The sequence below is a fragment of the Marmota monax genome, unplaced genomic scaffold (assembly GCF_021218885.2).
Source record: "Marmota monax isolate L192 unplaced genomic scaffold, Marmota_monax_Labrador192_F-V1.1 WCK01_AAM20220418_F8-fsc00012, whole genome shotgun sequence".
Classification (NCBI taxonomy): Eukaryota; Metazoa; Chordata; class Mammalia; order Rodentia; family Sciuridae; genus Marmota; species Marmota monax.
In genome coordinates this window covers 34,234,686-34,255,719 of record NW_026695227.1, presented here as the reverse complement: position 1 = coordinate 34,255,719, position 21,034 = coordinate 34,234,686, and positions in this window count along the sequence as shown.

Below are 21,034 nucleotides of genomic sequence, written 5' to 3'. Positions count from 1 at the left end.
TCGTTCTAATCTTCATCCAGTCTCCCTTGTGATTTCTTTAATAATAAAAAAAGTCACAAGGATAAACAAAAAGAATAGAATCAAAAAAATCCTTTATATTAACTTGAAATATACATTTTAAAAGGAAATTGTGATTTCAACATAGTTTTGCTTAAACTAAGGTTAAAAGAATCTGTCTTCACATCCCATGTTAACCAATGGGAGAGAAGTGTCCCAAGGGCTGCTGGAGAGGGAGAGAAAGTCAACTAGAATTAAACATTTACCACATACAGTCAATACAGCAGGTATCATTCAGGGATAGGTGTTGTCTGAGATTATGGGGTTGGGGTGTGCTCCAAAGAATACGTGTGTGGGCTGGAGAATGATTTATGACTATGAAGTCCTTAGAAATTGAAGAGTTTCAAGCATGTCTTGTAGTAGCAGCTAACAGCCTCTTGGAGACCCAGGATTTCAGTTCGATTTCAGACTTCTCCTCCAAGCCTTTACCAATCAATAAATATGCCAATCATGTACATAAAATTGATAGATTCCAAATACAGAGAATAGGGTCATCAAGTTTCAAGGTTTTCTTAGCACTGGTTCATTTGCAAGATTCTTGGGACCCGAGACAAGCCATTATACAAAGTATTAAAGACCACCGGGTAGCCACACCCAGTGGAACTTGGCAATCTTTTCTCCTATCACCCTACTTGACCTAGAATCCCTAGCACTGCTCTTTAAAATTACATAAGAAAGGCAAGAAGACTATCTTCAGCATCTGTGAAAATATATATCCACTTGAGCCCTGAGAAAAAAGACCCTAAATGTCCTCTCTCATTATTGTGGACCACCTTATAAAACTGCAGCTAATATTCTACAAAGAATACATCAGTGTTCTTGCTAAGATTATGAGACACAAATAGTTTCAGAATCTGAAGTGAGAAAGAATGGCAAAGGCTGGAATTGTGGCTCAGCCGTAGAGCACTCGCCTAGCACGGGTGGGACCCGGGTTCGATCCTCAGCACCACATAAATAAAAAGGCATTATGTTGTGTCCATCTACACCTAAAAAATAAATATTAAAAAAAAAGAATGGCAAAACATGAAGGAGGCGGCAGACCCAGGTGGGAAAATCATTCATTCAAAGGTCATGTCTTGGGCCCTGCAGAAAAGACAAAATGATTAAAGCAAGCTCTGTACCAGGCTGAAAAGGAAAGTCCAGGAATGAGGGCATGACAAAGAGGGAAGAAGGATGCAGGAGGCAAAGGGCTAAGGAATAACCTCCCATAACTCACATTTTCTAGGAAAAGTTCTTCTAAGGAAGAAGACAAAACCAAGGATGTTCAGCAAGACTTCTTGGGGAAAAAAAGAGCATGGATCAGCATTTTTCCAATTGGGAGTGAAATGGAGCATAGGCCTCCAACTCACACTGACCCCAGCAAGCCCACCCACCCCAAGCCCACAAGACCTTCACACCCCCACTGCAAAGTCCTGCCCAGGCACCATGGAATACTCTGCCCAAACCCCACAGGGGTTCCATTATCAGCACCACCCCAGTCTTCTTTATCTCTGGATATCTCAGTTATCTTACCAACTCCATAACCACAAGAAACTATTCTCTTGCCCCTGGTCTTTTTCTGTGTCAGAGGAGAAAGAGCCAAAGAGAAAAATGCAAGGGTGGGGATTGCTTGGGAAGAGAGAGTGCCTCTGAGAGAGAAGGGAATGTGTGAAGGATATAGAACAGCCCAGAATCCAGGAGGAAAAATGGAAAGGAGCAGTGGGAGAGAGATTTGGGCCTAGTTTGGGTAAGGAGTGGACTGGGGGTTTACATGGATTTTGATTGGAGTCTGAGCAGCAGGAAGTGGATTTAGACATAAGCAGGTGTTCCAATGGAGTCTCTGATTGGCTAGAGGAAAGAGAGGAGGGCATGGAGTCTTGCCTGTGGCAATTTGCCAGCCAGTACCAAATGCAAATTTAAAAACTCTACTTGGGGGCCCTTTATAAACAAGGATAGAAGTACCCAATCTCCTAACTCCTCCTAAAATGCTCCTTACTGGGTTCCTTTGCCGCCACCATCCATTCCTGCTCCCTCACCCATGTTTCCCATCACTCCAGAGATAAAGCCAAAAGGGAACTGATTTAGAACTTCACCATAAGGGATTTCCAAAATAGTCAATCAGCATTCACAGCATATATTTACAAAATATTTATTGAGCATTGTGGTGGAGGAAGTACAGATTCAAAAAAAAAAGATACAAACCCTGCTTACAGGGCATCCTGCTTTCTAGAATGGAAATTTTTCACAAAGGCTTCCTAGACCCTGAGACACATGGCCATAGGAAGGCATTTCCTCCTTCCATGAATGTTGATCTTCAAACAAAGGTGGACAAGGTGGGGCCTACTTAGAGATTGACTGCTGAACAGACAAGAGATCAGCTCAAGGGAAAGAGGCACCATTGCCTTTACTTGCTGATGCTACTAGTCCTTTAACCCCTAAATTCAGGGGAGGGAAGACCGGAGTGGAAATGGGACAGAAAGGAGAAAGAGTTGGGGCAAGATGCTGGAAATGTAGTCTATACTAATTATACTAAGACAGAGTATTAAAATTAGAGCAGAAAGAATGGCTCCCAGTCTCAGAAAGACTCAACCAAGAAAATCCTAAAAATTCCACTGTCCCTATCCTAACACTCTTCTGCTAGACATGAACTTTAAGGGCATTAATTGAGCACCTCCATGGTGCAGTGCACTGTGCTAGGCATTGGACAAGTGGCCCCGGTTTAGACTACAGAGCCAGAATTCCCAGAGGCAAAGGAGACAGGCAGGCATTGGAAGGATGGCTGTAAGGACAGAACGGTAGGGGAGGGCATCAGGGTGTTTGATTTATGTCTGTTCCAACAGTCCTGGGCTGTCTTCCCCTGCCTCAAGCTGGGATTTTCCCAGATGTGCACTGCTTGAGGGGAAGGAGGGCGGGCACAGGGGGAGGGTCTCCATGTCCTTGCATCTGGGCCTAAGAGCAATCCCTTCCCCTTTCTCCCTGTGCTGTTCACTGCCTGCTGGGTAGAGGGTGGGAGGCTGGGGGAAATGCCAGGGCCCCCAGATAATCACCAGGTAATGAAAAGAACTGGCCCAGGGCTGGGGGGGAATGCAGAAGAGACAGAGTTTGTGCCATAAATCTCTTGGGGAGAAAGGGGTATGAAATGGGGGGACCTGACAGTTGGAGCCCGTCCAGGTGATTTCACATGAAGTATCTGATCCTTGAGGGGTAGGAGGGGGACAATGAGAGGCAGGCAAAGGTGGTGTAAGCCAGAACCAGGAGGAGAGACTAAAAGAGAGAGAGATAAGAAAAGCAGAAAAGAGAGATGGAAGGGAGGGTAAGAAACGGGGGAGGCAGCAAAAGCAGATAGATGGGAGGAGGTGCGGATGGGGAGACTAAAAGGCACACACAGTAAAACTCGTAAAGATGTGATGGTAGGAGAGAACCTAAGAGACTGAAGGAGGAAGGAGGGGGGAGGGAGAAGGGCTGATGGCAGGAAAAACTAAAACCAAAAATATATATATATATATTTGGCATTAAAGAGACAGACAGACAGACCTGCCCGCCAGAGATGAAGGTGACAGAGGCAAAGAAGGAACAAAGAAAACAGGGATGCAGTGAAGAGGGGGAGGGAGCGAGACAAAGAGAGAGAAGGAGGCAAGTGTAAAGCGGGAGGAGGGAGCGAGGCCAGGGAGGGGGATATATATTTTCTTTATGATCCTCTTCAATCTCACTGGCTCGCTGCTGAGCCGGTTCCCCTCTCAGGTGCAGCTCGGTGGTGGATGTGCCCAGAAAGCTGATGGAGCGAAGCTGCTGCCATAGCTGCCCCCAGGCTCACTCCCAGCACCAACCTGGGGGGATCTCAGAGACCTCTGCATGGATATGACAACCCGACCTGCCTCCCTCTCCCCAAATGCTGCAATCAAGAAAGACCTGAAGCCCAGCCCTAAATTTTTTAGAGCAGATGCAGCTTGGCACAAGCAGGGCAAGGGCCATGGGGAAGAAGGGAAAGAGAAACAGGCAGGCAAGCAAGGAGGCAAGTTTGGGGAAATAGGTTAGTGACAGACTTTGGTTAGAGACCTCTGGGAGGAAACTTTGGAGAGACTACTGGGAAAGGAGTTACATTTAAGAGCCAAGGGCTGGGGATATAGCTCAGTTGGCAAAGTGCTTGCCTCACATGCACAAGTCCCTGGGTTCAATCCCCAGCACCAAAAAAAAAAAAAAAAAAATAAGAGCCAAATAAACAGCATGCAAAGTATAAGCAAAATGATATACTAGTGACTGTCAATTACTTTGGGGTCAACAATTTACACACCTTCTGGGAAGTCATGATCAATGTCTTCAAGCAACTCTCCACTAAAAGGCCCCCACAAATATACATGCAAAGCCCTCAAAAAGAGAAAGTCATGCACAGAATAGAGAGCCTGAGGCCAGCGTATGTGCATGAATCTAAATCTTAAGGGATCAGTGGTTTCTGAAGACCTAAGATTTATCACAGCAATGCGGACCCTGCCTTTTTCCCTAGGTTTTCTTGAGGTTGAAGAGGTATCTGAGCTCTGCAAAGACCAGCTCCCAGTTCCTCTCAGTATCAGGGAAGACCCTAAGAACATTTACTCAGGCAATCTAAAGAGGTACTGCCACCCCTCTTCCTTGCTAGCCATATTTGAGGTTCAAGAGACCAGATATTGAGTTACAGCCAGAGCCCACTGAATCTCCTTTGCAGCAGGAAGAACTTTATCACATTTGCTTTGGAGCCCCAGAGCTAATCAGAGGCTGCAGGACAACAACTAAGGTCGCCTGCCTCTTCCTACAACCATCCCAAAGGGGTATGCATGGAAGGCCAGAATTAGAGGGACTTCACAAACCAGGGAAAACGAGGACCCAATCCCCAGAGTCCCTGGCAACAGCTGTAAGCCAACATGTTGGAATAAAATCATAGTTGAGCAGCCCAGGCTCCAGACAGGCTGAAGAACTGCCCTCCATGCACCCACCCAGACAGTTCTAGGTCTGTTCCTTAGCTGAGTCTCTAAAGCTGGCAGCCAGGAAGCTCTGCAATACCAGAGGGGACCGCTAGGGAGTGCCCACCATCAGCCAAGCTCCGAAGAGGCAGGAGCCGGCTACGCCAAGGAGACCGGAAGGCAATCGATCAGAGTCGCCCTGGCAACCGGGCTGAGCCTGAGACAGACAGCACGTCGATAATGAAATCATCGTTAAATGACTTCAAGCCCTAATTAATAATCCAGGCCAACCGAGGCCATGCCTGACTGGGGTCGGGGGAGGGGATGTCATTGTTGGGGGAGCATTGGAAGCTTCTGGACAATTAATCAATTAATCCACTCACTCAATAATTGGCTCCTTTGTCCTCTGCCATGCCCCCTCCCCCACCTCATCCACCTCTGACTGTGGAGGGGCTAAGAAGAAATGTGGGGCTAGCAGTGTCCAAGAGCCACACTGCCTCCCTCCCCGCTTCTTTTTATCCTGAACTAACTGCAAAAAACCCTCCCTACTGAGGACTTGCCTGTGGTTCCATAAGGCCCACCAAAGGGTGAAGATTCCAGAAGCTGGAGCCCTAACTGTTCTGACACTACACCATCCCCTTCTACTTCTTATCCCACCTCCTCCCACCTCATTCTCCCCACCCCCAACACACACACACACACACACACACACACAAAACGCATTGCTTATCCACAGCCCACCCTGATTGAGGAAAGAGCACTGAAAAATGAGTCATGTGAGGCAGGTAAATCTCAGCCACCACTAGATCTATGAACTCGGGCAGGTTATGTGCCCTCTTCAAGGTCTTAGTTCCCTCTTCTGAAACCAGAAGTGTCCAACTGATTTTCAAGTTTCCTTCCTATTCCATCCACCTATTATTCTAATAATGGTACCTGGATCATCTCCCACTCTTCTACTGCTTCCTGACCTCTGGAAGGTAAGAGGGAGAGAGGAAGGAGTACCCCATCTTGTGTATCAAGTGTCCCATTACCAAAGAACTCACCTTGAGACCTGGAGAAGGGGAGATGGCAGAAGAGAAGATGGAGAGAAGCCTCCCTAGCCCATCCCCCCCCTGCCCAGTCCTGGCCCCTGCCACCCACCTTGCTTATTGCTCTCCACAACCCCCAGCAGGAAATGAAAAAGGTACAGGAAATTGCACTTTAAATCCCCCAGCTCCTGGCTCCCTCCACCAAGCCAAGGAGCAGGGGGCAGGCTAACTTCACAGACAGGCTTTCTCTGTTTGCAATTAGTAAAACGCTTAGGAAAAGGGGGTCCGCCCTCCAAAACAGCTAAGCATGTTATAAAGAAGAAGAGGAGGAGGAAGAAGGGGAGGGGGGGGCATGTTGGGTTTGTTTAGTAGGAATCAGGATCTTGGGAAGATAAAGAAAGCCAATGAGGCACCTGAACTGGATAGTTAGGTGACCACCTCCTTTCTGGGCGAGCTGGCGAGCTGATTTATAGCGCCACCTGTAGATGAGAGAAATGGTGTGCAGCCAAAGCCTGGGATGGGGAGGGAGGGTGGGGAATGAACCCCCCACAGAGAGAAGGAGAGAAGAAAAACCCACCAGTCCATCCCACCCCCATGGACACTTAGGAGGTTAATAAAGTTCAGAATGTTCAGGGCTTACTTATAATTAAAGCCAGGAGCTGGGTCATTACATTTCTTCTCTAACTTCAACCCTTTACCTTCCCCCTCTTCCACATACACACATCTTTTACAAAAGACACTGACCAGATCCTGGTCTTTTAGATAATGCCTCCACTTAAGAGATGGGCTTAATTTCAGCAAAAGAAATTTAGAGTCGACTTTAGAAAGGATTTCCTTAGAGTTAGGAATGGCAAATACAAATGAAAAGAGAAATGTGAGAGTCTCCATCAACACACACACACACACACACACACACACACACCAAACAGGAAAAGGAAAGTCCTCTCTCCTGATTGCTATTCTTTTCTTAGGGGACTGACTCACCCATGATGGAATAAAACACAGTCTCTCTAAATGCAACAAAAGTTACTCCCCTTAACCCTTAGCTCCAGGAGGTAAATGATCTTTTCCCTCCCAAGATTATAGCAAACCCTGCAGAAGGATTACAGAGCATGTTGGTAAGAGCCCCACATGCAGACACCCAGCTTGGTGTCTTCTCCCCCATCCTCTGCCTCTCATGTTTTATCCCAAGCTCTCTGTATTTCTCGGAGTCCATTCTACAGTCTCACCCTGTGAATCCAGTCCTGCAGAGAGGGAAAGAGTCCAAAAGTGGGATGAGAGAAGGGAGACATACAAGATAAGAACCCAAAGAAAGGGGCAGGGAAACACATAAGTTAATTGAATGTAAATAGATCCTTCAGGTGCTGAAGAGACATATAGAAAGGGTCATGGAAACAGAAAGGGAAAGTAACAAGCAAGATTATAGAGTAGTAACTGATAGACTTAGAGGCTGGAGAGGGTATGAGGGGCTTGGAAGGGTGGCTGGGGTTCCCAGCAGGTATGAAGAGAATAATCTAGGAAGATATCAAAGATGAGGATGATTTTAAATGCCTAGTACATTTAAATTTCTAAATCTTTACAGCTGTACACAATTTTTAAAATATTTTTATTTTATTTATTTATTTTTATGTGGCACTGAGGATCGAACCCAGTGTCTCACACGTGCTAGGCTAGAGCTCTACTGCTGAGCCACAACCCCAGCCTCCCCCCTACACAATTATTTTGCGTAAATCTCACTTTGTTCTCAATAGCTAGCCACAGAAGGAGGTACTAGTATTGTCATTTTATAGATAATGATACTAAAACAAGAAGTCAAGTAATTTGCCTCAGGTCACAAAGCTGGTAAGTAGGAATCAAGTTGCTGCATTCTGGTTCCATCTGCTGAGAATTCTGCTCTGAGAAGCAGCCAGGTTTTGGAACCTAGCTGCAGAAAGAGAGGGATTAACCCCCTCCCCAGGAAGGTAACCTGCCTCCTGGTACACTTTTCAGCATGTTCTGCCCAGGAGACCTCTGTCAGGCTGGTTAACTTATCTAGGCATGTGTGAAATGGAGAAGTAGTATCTTGCCTTTTGAAAGTGGAAAGCTAAACCAGATCATTTATTAAAGGTTTTTAGCTTTAAAATGCATAACTTATTCCATGAAAGAAATAAAGCCAGGCTAGAGTCTCAAAGCCCTCAGTCTATCCCCATCTCTACATTTCATAGCCTGAGCAGCTGTCTCCACCCAGCCATGGTTCACTAGCCCATGAAATCCAGGCTCATTCATCCTCACAATGTGAGGACACGTCAGGGCCAGGGAAGTCAGCCTGGCTTCCCAGCACCTTGCCCATTCAGCCCGGGGTCACTGTAGAGTTTCAACAGTGGGATGTTTTATGCTGCTGCCCCAGACCTTCACCACTATTTCCACCCCATCACAGGAGTTCTCCAGAGCATCCCAACCAAAGCTCTCTCCTGTAGTCCAACAAACCTCCCAAATCCTGCCTCCTCGACCCCTCTGCCTTCCCAGCACACACACATCGACAAGCCTGCACCAAGGTTCACACTGGCATTTCCCTAGCCCCATGTTAATGCACTTTTTCTGAGAGCTCTAACTCATCTGTCCTCTCTAGATTTTGCTTCTCTTTGCTCACTAAATGACTACCATTCTCCCTACCTTCTAGGAAGCCTCCTGGACTTCCTCCATCTTCCCTCTTTTGGTCCTCCCAGTCTCCCTGATAAGAGTCACAGAGCTTGGTCCAGTTGCTTCTGACCAACACAACTCATAAACCTTTGCTGAGGGAGTGCCAGAGCTCTGGGCCTCTCTCAGTCCATCTTGGGTACTAGCCTCACCATGCCTTCTGCCCAGAATTTGAAGGACAGGGCTCATCTCCTCCCTCTGCTTCTCCCCTCAGTGCCAGCACAATGGGAAGCACACAGACCTCTCTGTGTAAAGTGTGTGACTGATTCTGCTATTTAGGAGTGAGGAGGGAACCAAGGAAAGATACTCAAGCAAGGATAGACTTCTAGACACTTGGCCCTGTGTGGTTTAAGTGTCAGGGAGATAGGCAGCCTAACTGATCTCCTGTGCTGCAGTGCTTTCCTTAAGAAATGTCAAAGCACTTGTGTATGTGCACATGCATGTGCATTCATGCTCGGGCGCTCCTATCATGGAGGGGACTCTGAGGGTCTGAGAGTTTAGGAGTATTGGGAAGCTGGACTCCCAAACCTCCTGCAGCCTCCAAGAGGATACAATTCCATGACTGCCTCACTAAGGTGGGGACAGGTGATACTGTAACATGCAGATTGGATTCCAAGCATGCCACAGTCCCTGGGTTTGTTTTGCTTTGTGCAGTTCAGCATACCAATCCACACGGTTTCTTTTGTTCTGTGGTTCAATCCAATCCCATCCTTCGGTGTTGCACTCACCAGCATTTCTTATGATCAGAACTTAGACCATTGATTAGAACCGTGTGATATTCTATCTTTTGAGGCCTATAAAGTCTATGGCATTGGTTCCTCTCTCCTTGGGGGGGCGGGTTGCAGGCTAGGTAGAGGGTGGAGCAGACCAAGGAAGGTACAAGGGGCAGAGACTAATAAGAGCACATGATAAGTGCCAAGCACATTACATTCATCATTGCAGCGCTTATTCTCACAACAGTCCCATGAAGCACCTAAAATTATGTCCCACATTTTACAAGTGGGCAAGCCCAGGTTAAGAGGCCACATAGTGAGGAACAGGGCTAGGATTCTAGTTCAACCCAAGCCCAAGATCCACTGCTACTTAGAGCCAGAAAAAAAAAAAAATGTCTGCATCTTTTCAACAAGAAGGGAAAGAAACAAGCCTAACAAATTCGCGGGTTTGATGGGTCCAGAAGACACCCCAACTGGTAGGAGGCGAGGGCAAAGCCCAGGGACCGCACCTGAAACCTAGGGCTATAGGGCCAAAGAAAGAATCCGGGCAGAAAGAGAGAGCAGGAGGGAGACTAGGGCAGGGCACATCCTGACATAGAAAGCAGGCCACGCAGGCTTGAAAGGAGCCGGCGGGACAGCGACGCCAAAGACCCGAGCTAGAGTGTGCAAATAGTGAGGCAATGGCTGGTGGCACCGAGCGAAAAGTCTGAAAACGGAGGGAAGGGAGAAAGAGACCCGGTGGAAGAGACATGGAGACTGCGGCAAAAAGAAAACGAGGGTGAAAGGCGGAAAGGAAAGAGCGGGAGCAGGAATCTGCCGCAATGGGAGGGAGGGTGCAGAGAAGGGAGAGGAAAAGAGGGAGAGGGAGTGAGACCCTAAAAAGAAAGGTAGCTCTTTCTGGCCGCCCCGGTGTGGGCAGGGACCTTCATCTCAAGGACACTGAGAAAGGCAGATGGATGGTGGCGAAGTCGGGGAGCAGCGGCCCCCCGCGGGGCGGGCACTAGCCCCTTCTCGCCATCAGGGTGGCGCTGCGCTCGCCCCGGACGCCCCCGCTCCGCGCCCCGTGGACCCCGATCGCGCCCCCGCCCCCACTTCGGCCCGCACGGCCGGTGCTCGGCTCTGGCATGAAATTGGCTGCAGCCGTAATGAGTCCGCGCCGCGCGGAGGAGGCTGAGGGCCCGCCAGGGAGCCCTGCGCGCCTCGTTTAGCTTGTTTATTGTTCAGGCCTAATTAAAACGTTCCACCGCGCTGCGTTTACATCCGCCCCCCGCTAATGAATTCTGGGCCGCCGGGCGATTTCGGAAACTGCCGCGGGCCGGAAGGGGGGTGAGAGGTGGCGGGGCTGGGGAAGGAGTGAAGGAGGGACACCAGGCGCACACACACCCTTCCACGGCCAAAGGAGCCACTAGACATCGGCGACTGGCTCCGAGGTCCAGTGAGAGTCCTCGGCCCCAGCGCCCCAAAGCCCCGCAGGCGCTTGGAGGTGAAGGAAGGAAGGACCGCAGGGCTGGGAGAGGAGCAGGGGAGGGAGGACAGGAACTGTGCGCGCCCGGTGCTTGCGGAGGCCTGTGTGCCAGGGACGGTATCTGCGCGGTAGCGCATCTGCTCTATGGAACGCGTACGCAGAGCAGCCTGTGTGCGCAGTACTCTCTCTCCCTCCCTCTGGCTGTTTATGACTGTTTCTCCCCCGCAGGGGAGTCTGCGCGGGGCTTAACAATGTTTCTGGTCTCTCTGGCTGTAACTGTTTGCCATTTTGCTGTTTGCCTCCTTGTCAAGACCGCTCCGAGGGCAGATGGAGCCAGTGGAGGGAGAGAGACAGACGGCGATGGTTGGGCAGCCAGGGCTCCCCGCCGGCCCCACTCCTACAGACTTGAGCACGCGAGCGCGCACGCTTGCACATACGCACACACGCATGCAACACACACGCTGCCCTTCATCTGATTTAGACAGATAAAACGCCCCAAAATCAAAGGAGATACCATTCACATCTTACCACATGGAAACATACAAATGAACACTCAGACATAGCCACATGCCAATAACACACAGATGGAAAGACAAGAGCCTGGGGCACAAAGCCACATGGCACAAAGCCACTTGGACGTACATGCTCCTATGCGCGCGCGCGCGCACACACACACAACACAAACACACACAAACTTGAGTGCACGCCTATCCAGACAGTTGTGTACACACGCTGTCTTGACACAGGGTCAGTGTACCCTCCAGTAGGCCCTGATTTCTTTCATAGCTTACCCACATCACCCAACCTGCCTTCCAAACCTGCCCCCCCTACTCATTCCCGTTTATACTGGCTGCTGAATCCAACTCTTTATTCAAGGACAGAAAAACTGTCCCAGCCTCGCTTATAGTCTGTTCATCCTGCCTCAGAACCATCAGAGAGAGGCATCCTCTTCTTCACTCCATTCCATGGCCTGATGGGTTTCTCCTTCCACATCCCCACACAACTTCCCTCCTCCAGGCACCTGCCCTGAGAACTAACAGCCTCTGGTTCTGAATTTGCCAAGAATCATTTGCATTTTCTGTCTGTGCTGTGGTGTGTCACCAGGTTACTTTGCACTCCTTTGCACTATGTTGTAGGGGAGGGGGGCAGGGTAATGAGCTCCCCAAGGGCAGGACCATTTGTGACCAAGTACTCAAATACCAGGTCTCACCTCTCAGAATGCCAGGCTGTGAATGCTCCTGGGGGCACAAGTGCCCTATTTTAACAAACAAATGTAACTGGGCCTCTAGCAGTGTCTGGAAGGTCTCCTTTTGTCACATCCTGCAAGGGTCTCCTTCAGTGTGGCCTTTCAGACACACTTTGGAGGAAGGCACACCTTCCACCTTGTCTTCCCACATTCACCTTGTTCTTAACTGGAAATATTGTTCCCCAGCTGGATCCTCACCTTATTCTCCAGCCTTGATTCCTAACAACACTTGGCTGTTTTCAAAAATTAGATCCACCCTTAAGGATAAAAATTTGCCTCTGGTGAGAATGCTCAATGCTGTATCACAGGCTTTAAAAGTGATCCCCAAAGAGGAATTGCCACGAATGACCCAGGCAGCAGCAGCAGCAGCAGCTAAAAGTGCTACTTTCAAGGAGATGGCATGCTTTGGAACAGATACTTTGTACAAAAAAAAAAAAAAGACAAGGTCACCCTAAAAAAAAAAAAAAAAAAAAAAAACACTCATTGACTGCCTCCCCGATTCACTGCAGGGCTCTTTAATCCTGACCCAGCCCGTTCTCTTTGGGGAGTTAGGTTCCTGCCTGCTCTCCCTCCCCATTCCCCATTACCTTGGTGTATCCTCCTTCAGTGGCCACCTCTCCAGGCCCTTCACACCCTCTCCCTCCCTGCCTTTCACCCACACACTCCTTGCCTCCATCATATTTATTTCTCCACTGTCAGTTTCTCTACTCCCTTTTCTTTCCGTGTGTGTGTGTGTGTGTGTGTGTGTGTGTGTTGGGACTGAACCCACGGCTTCCTCCCTCCTAGGCAAGTGCTCTACCACTGAGCGACATTCCCAGCCCTAGTCTGCTAGGGGGGGCGGGCGGGGCTCTGCCTTCCCCTTTCTTTTCTCAGCCTTTCTCTAACTTCCACCTTTTCTTCTGTTCTGTCCTCCATGCCCCACTATAATTGTTCTCTCACTGCAGAGGGAGGGGGTGTGGAAGCCTATTTCAGCACCCGATGATTCTGGCATTTTGAACAGAGCTCTGAATTGCTGCGTTCTTGCAGCCACACTCCCACCCACCCACAGGGGCATCTCCTCCCACAGGAGTCCCAGGTCGTGGGAAGCCAGCAGAGCCCTCTCTGCAGTCTCCTACTCCTCCTTACTGCCTCCCTCTTCTTATTTCCTCTCTCCCCTGCTCCCATCTTCTCCCAGTCTCCATCTGTCTGTGTGTACACTGATCAACCCAGGCCCTGGATTGGTGTGTCTGCTTCTGGGTCCATGGCTCTCAACTCCCCCACACACACCGGGGTCCTTCTCAGGTCACCAAGTCCATGTCTGTTTCTGCGGTGTGGGGTCTCTGGCCCCCGTCTTTGTGTCTGTTTTCAATCTTCCCGCCTTTGCTCTCTTGTCTCGGTTCTACCTCTCCTTTTCCACTCGACCAGAGCCTGTCTCTGTACACTCTGTGTCCATCTCTCTACCCTACAGGTGCTGGGTCCCACTTGGCCTTTTGGTCCCACTCTGTCGGTCCTGGCTTGACTATATTGGGGGTGTCCATGTGTCCCTGTCCGCGTGTCCGTCTCACCCCTTTTTTGCCACTCTGCACTGCCCCTCCGATCTAGGGATGGAGTGGGGAGGCTGGCGCAGAGGGCTGCGACGGGGAAGGGGCGGGCGGCCCTTTGTGTGGAAGATTGACGGCCGCGCAGCGCAGCCTCCGCAGCGCTGATTAGGATGCAGCGCGGGCTCCGACTGCAGCATTCTCTCGTCGCCCAGCATCTCCGCCGCTCCCCTCCCCGTGCGCCACCCTGGCCGCTCAGGGTAGCATGACTTACCCCCATCACCCTAGTTCTTCCAGTGGAAGTCACTTAATTCTGGGACACCCGAGGGTCCCCTTCCTCCCCCCAGGTCTCTACATTCTAAAAGAAACGAGGAGAGATGGCCATGGACTGGAGGTGTTTTGCCAAAGGGGGTTGTGTGAAGAATTGAAAAGGATCTGAGGGCTGGGGATGTGGCTCAGCGGAAGAGCAGGTACCCAGCGTGCAGGACGCCGGGGGTTCCATACTGGCACGGTGGGGAGCAGGGAGCATCTGAGGATAGAGTATGCTCCTTTCACCCCTTAGACACTCCCTGGAGTAACAAGTCCTGGGCCTTAAAATACCGGAGAGTGAACAGGAAAGGTAGTGCTTGCCTCTTTTCTATCCCCTCAGAGCACACAGAAACTTTCCCTGTCCATAGGAAGCCCTCATTAAAGTTGCTGGCTCCTATTTCACCAGTTCTCTCAGAATCAGTGAAACTCAATCCCTTTAAATATGTCTCCCCGTCCCACACCCACTCCCCACCAGCAACTGAGGATCTGCCCCCTTGGACAATTTCCCCCTCCAAGCCTTCCAGCCACCCCAGTGATCAGGGGACCCAGCTTCAGATCCCAGTCATGCCAACCACTTCTCCTCCATCATCTGCCTGGTGTTGCTGCTTCTTTCTCTCCCTCCTCTTGCCCACCCTCAGAGCAGCCTGGCCACTGGTTTCTCCCCCAAAGACAGACAGTCATTAATGAGCATTGAGTGCTAGGAGGGGAGGGCCAAGGGCAGCCTGGTGGGTGGGAGGAGATTCCAGAGCTAGCAAATAACGAGCCCTGTCAGCATCTGTCAAATATGCCATCTCCCTCCATCATCCCTGTCTCTTGCCTCCTGGCTCCTGCCAATTCATCTCCCTGTTGTCGCTGATGGACTGAGCTCAGGTGTGACTTCGAGGAAGCCCAGACACATAATGCCTGGTCTGCACCAGACCCATTTTCTCCAGGAATGTCACTGGAACCCGACTTCTATCTTTGAAAATTCCCAGAAAGCCTAAGAAGCTGAGGTTATGGATGAACTCAAGGAGGAAGAAGAGAATGCCCAGTCTCATTCAGCCCCTTGTCTCCGCAGAGCACTCTCCAAACCCAGAACTTAAAACTTTAGGGGAAAGTACAGACAGTTACATCTCAGGAAGACCTTCACAGCTGTAAGAAGTCATGGATGCTTCCAGAAAATAGGGACACGGTTGGAAAAAGATGTGTTTGGAAACCTAAGATCGCTTCTTGTAATACACGAAATTTTCCACCAGGGGGCGAGGGACGCAGCTCTGTAGATAAGCAGAGTCTTCTCCACAGGACCTGCGAAGGGCTGGGCGGCCACAGGAGGGCGGCAGAGAACAGAGCTCCCTGCCCAACTAGGCACAGGCCCTGGATGCTCCTTGGGATGGGGCAAAGCCACATTGGCTGCCCAGGCAAGAACCCACGAATTCGGGAAATCCTTCTTACACTGCTCTCCACCCTTCTCAGACTCCTTTGCCCCCAAGATCTTATCACCTGCCTCTGTCCTCTCCCACTTCCATTTCCTGTTCCCCCAGCCATGGAACCCCTGACGCAGAAGTTGTAGCTTATCCCTCCCAGTGCAGAAAATGACACCCAGACTCAAAGAGGTGACGTTCCCTAGGGTCCCAGCTGATAAATGGAACCAGAACCAGAACCCAGATTTTCTTGATTCTCAGAGCAAGGGTCTAACTGCTCCCTAAATAAACCCACCCTTCACAGGCCCCAACCATTCAGAAATTCTGATGTCAAGCCACACCGGTCCCCATGCTTACATATGTAACCGGTGCACACAGGACTTCACCCAGAGCACGAAGATGCACACCAGAGACACCTCGTTGTGTGCCCCCCACACACACCCGCACCCCTCTCTGGCTGTTTCCTGAACTGCAAGAGGAACATGTCTTCATTTATAATTTGTGCTTTTCACTGTATTTCCAGAGGCTCCTTGAAGCTGGAGACAGAGAAGTCCCTTCCTAGTTCTAAGCTTGGTCCCTCTTGCCACAGCCCTTCACAGAGGGAGTAGGGGGCCCAGCAGGGTCCCAACTCTCTCTTCCCAGAGGCGCTCTCTCCCATTTCCTTCACGGCTTCTGTTCCTCCAGTCCCTCCACTTCTACCTGCTCTGCCTCCAGGTCCTTCTTGCCCTGGCCCTCCCCTAACCTCAAAAGCCAACCTGGCCAGGGGAAGGGAACAAAGAGAGGAGGAGGAGGAGGAGGAGGAGGGGTCCGGGTGGGGGCTCTAGCCCTGCTTCCTGCACCCTGCACCCCTCACTGGGAAGTTCTACTTTGGGTGTGACCTCAGTCCTCTGGCTGGTCCTCACTTGGAGCCAGAGAGCTGGAGATGAGGTGAGAGAAACTGAGGGAAAAAAATGGAGCCCAGTGTGGCTGTGGGCATGTGTGTGAATTTCGGGGCTGATGGACTGAACATGTGCACACAGGTGGGTCACACACTGCCCCTTCCCCACAGCAGCACCCACATGTGCCTCCTCCCTACCACCCCTCCCAACCTCTCAAATGCCTTTTAACTTCCACCCTGCCCTTCCCCTCCTCCTCCCCATGCATCTCTGGGTCCACTCTGGGCTTTGAGGTTTTCCCCTACCCCCCCCCAGGAGGCCCCCCACCTGTCCCACACACCTTGCCCCGAATCCAGGAGGCACCAGAGAGCCTCCTCCCTGCAAAGGGCTCAGACAAACGCCCATCACGCTGGGGCTTCTCACAGTGCCCATTCTGCTATGAATTCCCAAGGTCAAAACCATTCTGGTGTTATTAAAAACATAAATGTTGCATACCAGGCAGCGGGGGAAAAAATTATAAGGCAGCCAGACGAGAGGGAGATGGAGGGGCCGGTAATTGTCTTCGTCTTCCCAGAGTCAAGCTCCACGGGGCTGGAGCCGCACACAGAACATTGCTTTTTAATTTAACTCAGTAAGGTCAGCGGCAGCAAATGAGGCAGGGGAGGAACAGCACCTCCAAGGGGGGTGCAGGGCCTGAGAGCCAGGGCTTCTGGCCAGAATCTCCAAGAAGTACCGGGGGAGCTGCGAGAATGGCAGGAAGGACTGGGGTGGGCGTGGGCAGAGTGGAGGCACAGGGAAATCAGAAACTTCAAGAATTCCTGAGAACCTCAGGGGCCCTGGGATTTAGGTAGAGAAAAGGAACTCTAAAGATCAGAGGGACTCAGGCTGCAAGGGACAAAGACCTCTCTCTTTCCTCCCCGCAGTACCCACTCCACAGAAGGCAATAACAAGGCCCATGATTGGAACTCAAGAGGAACCCAGCACCTGTCAATCCTGAAGCCCAAGTAGAACAACTGTCCAGTGGATCACTTTGTCCCGTCCTCCTCTCATATCCAAGGATCCAAGGAGGTGGGGGAAGAGCAGCTGAGACCAAGCTGCCCTCCCTCAGAATCTTCCCCACTTTTTGAGGTGCCAACAGTTCTGCTAAATATATGGCAGTTCTCTCTGTTTTTAGTGCAGCAGGAAGCACTGAAGTTAGACCAGAGAAGCAAATTCCCAGATCAACATTTTGGTCATAGGTACAACCCAAATTGGAGTAGGAAGGCTAAGGAACCTGGAGTTTTCTGAATAGGCCCAATGAACTAAGCGTGGTGAGATTAAGGAGGCTAGAGGGAGTGGGGACTCACTGACGGGATGGGGGTCAGCTTTGAAAAAACTGCAGCTGTCAGAAGCAATAAACTCCAAATGCACTTGAGGACTTCCTTGGGAAGTTCTTCTGCAGGTCAGACCTCAACTCCTCCTACTTCAGCCTCAGACTCTCTCCTTCTTAGGGTTTCTTTTTCGGGAGGGAGGATTACAACAATCTGTTTGAGACTCTGAGGACAGAGTTTCAATTATCTTGCTCCATCTAGAGGTGTCCTTGCTACTTGGCTTTCCTCCCAGGCTTCTACTCCCCTGCCAATTAGGAATTCAGAGGTTCACTGAGGAGATCTCCAGTGTTGGTTAGGAAGTCTGAGGCCCGCTACCCTCACAATACACACCTCTGTCACCATCCCTTTTGCCCTTTCTCCCTTTCTAGAAGGTTCCCCTCTAGGCACCAGGACCCCAGGCTTGCAGTTCTCAGGAACCACCACAAGGTGGCAGTCAACACATCGATAGGTTCTGAGCTGGGCCTGGTGCTTCCCCAGAGCCAGGACCCTGGCCTTCACCGGATCTCCACTTCACCCAGGCAGGGCCCAACCTTGATGGGGTGTATTCTGGAAGCACTCAGGCCTGGGGGCTGGCTGGGCTGGCTGGAGACTGAGCGGGAGAAGGAAAAGGCGGGCGGAGGGAAGCCTGAGAAAGAACCTGAGGGAGGCGCAGGGCTCTAGCAGGTGGGCAGGGGCAGCGAGAAGCCCAAGCTGCCACTGCAGACCCCAGCCCAAGGCCAGGGACCCCGGGCGCCAGTGCAGAACGTAGGCCAGCAGAGGCAGCCAGACAGAGGGAGCGCCAGGAACCGGGGGTAAAGGCTAAACCCGAAGCAAACGTGAGGACGAGATCTCTGTCACCTCTGTCACCTCCTCCCTCTGTAGGAGGACAGCCAGTTACCACCGCCATTCCCAGCAAAGAGGAAAAGGGGTTCTCCTCTGCAGTCCTGGGCTGCCTGGGGAGACGGAGGGGGCCTGCAGAGGCCCAAGAGGCAAGGAGGCCGAGCCACACGGGAATCAACACTGTCCTGCCCCTGGGGTGGGACCAGACCAGCATGAAGGGGGCAGGGACAAGGCCCAGAGCCAGCAAGGAAGAACAAGAAGAGGCCTCGGGGCACCTTGGCAGTGGTTTAAAAAAGAAAAGTTTGAGATGGGCGCTGCTCATGCCTATGTCCCCATCCCAGCCACTCTGGGGTCACAAGTTCAAGGCCAGCCTCAGCAACTTGACAAGATCCTGGCTTGATGGTAGAGTGCACCTGGGTTCAATCCCAAGAAGAAGAGGAGGAGCAGTTGGAGGAGGGGAGAGAAGAAGGAAAAGGGAGCGTTGGGGATCCTGAATAGGAGGGTTAATCAAGGAGGGCACCCCGGAGGAGGAGAGCACAGGACAATATTGTATAGGGCTGAAGGGTGGGTCTGAAGGAAAGGGAGAGAGACGGTGCAAGCTGCAGAGGACCGTCTGAGGCTAGGGGGACAGAGAGGACTGAACACAGGGGCGGCTGCCCGGAGAGAGCTAAGGGGCCAATCTGAGGGAGATTGCAGAGGAAGGTGGGGGTGGAAGGGAGCAGGAGTGGGGGGGAGACCTACAGGCCCTCCAGGGAGGGGTCACTGCAGGCCTCTCCACGAGGAAGGGGCCACCCGGCTGTCCAGTGTGTCCCACGCATTCCTCCTCCTCCCCGCCACCCCCAGAAAGCCAGGAGAACCAAATCTAGGGTCCTCCAAATGGGTCACAAGAGGACCCCGAGGCCTGCCAACGGCAGCCACGGAGCAGATACAGGGTAAGTCTTCCCACCCCTGAGGACTGGCTCCTGTCTGTAAAGAGGGCTGGGCTCTGACTCCACTCCCTGAGACTGAGCTGCTCATGACTGCCCTCCTCCCAAAGAACAGTCTGAGCCATCTGTGACCCACCAGCGTTCACTGCTGCGCTCTCTCTCAGTGTCACTATACTCCAGATCCACTCCTCAGTCAGAAACTACTCCACTGCTGGAGACAGGAGGAGGGGTGAGCGTAAGTTTCCGATTTCACCAACTTAGGCTGGGCCTGTTTGGCATCAATTATAAAAGAGGATTTGAAGTTAGACTCATGGAAGAACTTCCCAGCACAAGTGGCCTGAAAACCTCAACTTGTGTGTAAGTCCACGAGAAGACAGACATGACCCTATTAGAGGCTCCAAGAGATAAATTGTAGAGGCCTCTTGGTAGTTAGTGATGATAGACGTTTTCTCTGTGGCAAGGTGTTCCCAGAGTCAGAAGGTTACATGCAAAGACTTCTGAGTACTCCCCACATAAGACAGAGTGCAGTGGGCCTAGAGTTAAGAATTACAGGTTAGGCAGGTGCCCCGGCCCATGCCTGTAATTCTAGCAACTCAGGAGACTGAGGAAGGAGGTTGGCAAGTTCAGGGCCAGCCTCAACAATTTAGTGAGTCCATTTCAAACTAAAAATAAAAAAGGACTGGGGTATATATAGCTCAGTGGTTCTGTACCCCTGGTTTCAATCCCTAGTACCACACACACACACACTGCAGGCTAAATAGAAGGTAATCCCTAAAACCTATGGAGTGGGGGCAGAGGAGAGTAGACCTAACCTAAACTGGCCATGTGCAATCTCCCTCCCCTCTGCGCACCCTCCCTGGTCAGAGCAGGGCCTCTGAGCACTTCCAATCCAAGTCCCCACTCAGCCTCAGACCTGGGACCTTAATGCCATCCCCTTGGACTTGGCAGGGCAAAGGCACCCACTGCTCAGGTTTCCCAAATCTCCTCCACCCCAAGCAGAAATAGCCTTTCCCTCCTGACCTTCCACCATGACCCCACCCCCGGGCCCTAATGCCACATCCTGGAACGTGCTAGCCATTTGAACAAATCGCAGAGAACTTCTGTTGAATCTTCAGGGTCCTCCAAGACACGTATGCACACATGCACCTGCACACATATGGATACACACAGACACATATGCTCCAAATACACACCCAGGCACACATACATCACATACATCCTCACAGACATACAGCACAAGCATATACTCATAAATTCATCCATTTATAAGTATACACACAAATTTACACTCATCACTTGTCCACACCCTCCTCTATCCCTTTCTGCTAACTACGGACAGACTCTAGTCCTCTAGATTCTAGAGGCTTAGAATGTCCAGGCAGAGGTAAACCCATAGGGAACTTATTTCCAGTTTCCTGGTCCAAATGGGACCCTCTCTGCTGTATCTCCTTTCCTGCCACCAGAGTCTCTGGACCAGACCATGGTAGTGGAACCTGCAAAGAGAACTCTATTCATTCATAAAGTGAACATTTGCGCATGCTCATCCACCCTCCCCTGTGCAGGAAGGTGAGGATGACACCTAAAAGAGTCTAACCATCTGCCCCATGGTGTGATGGAAAAAGCAAGAGCTTAGGAATCAAGGATCTGAGTTCAAATTCTGCCTTTGTCTCTTAACAAGCTGTGCTAACTTGGGCCCATTGCATACCTCGCTGAACCTGTT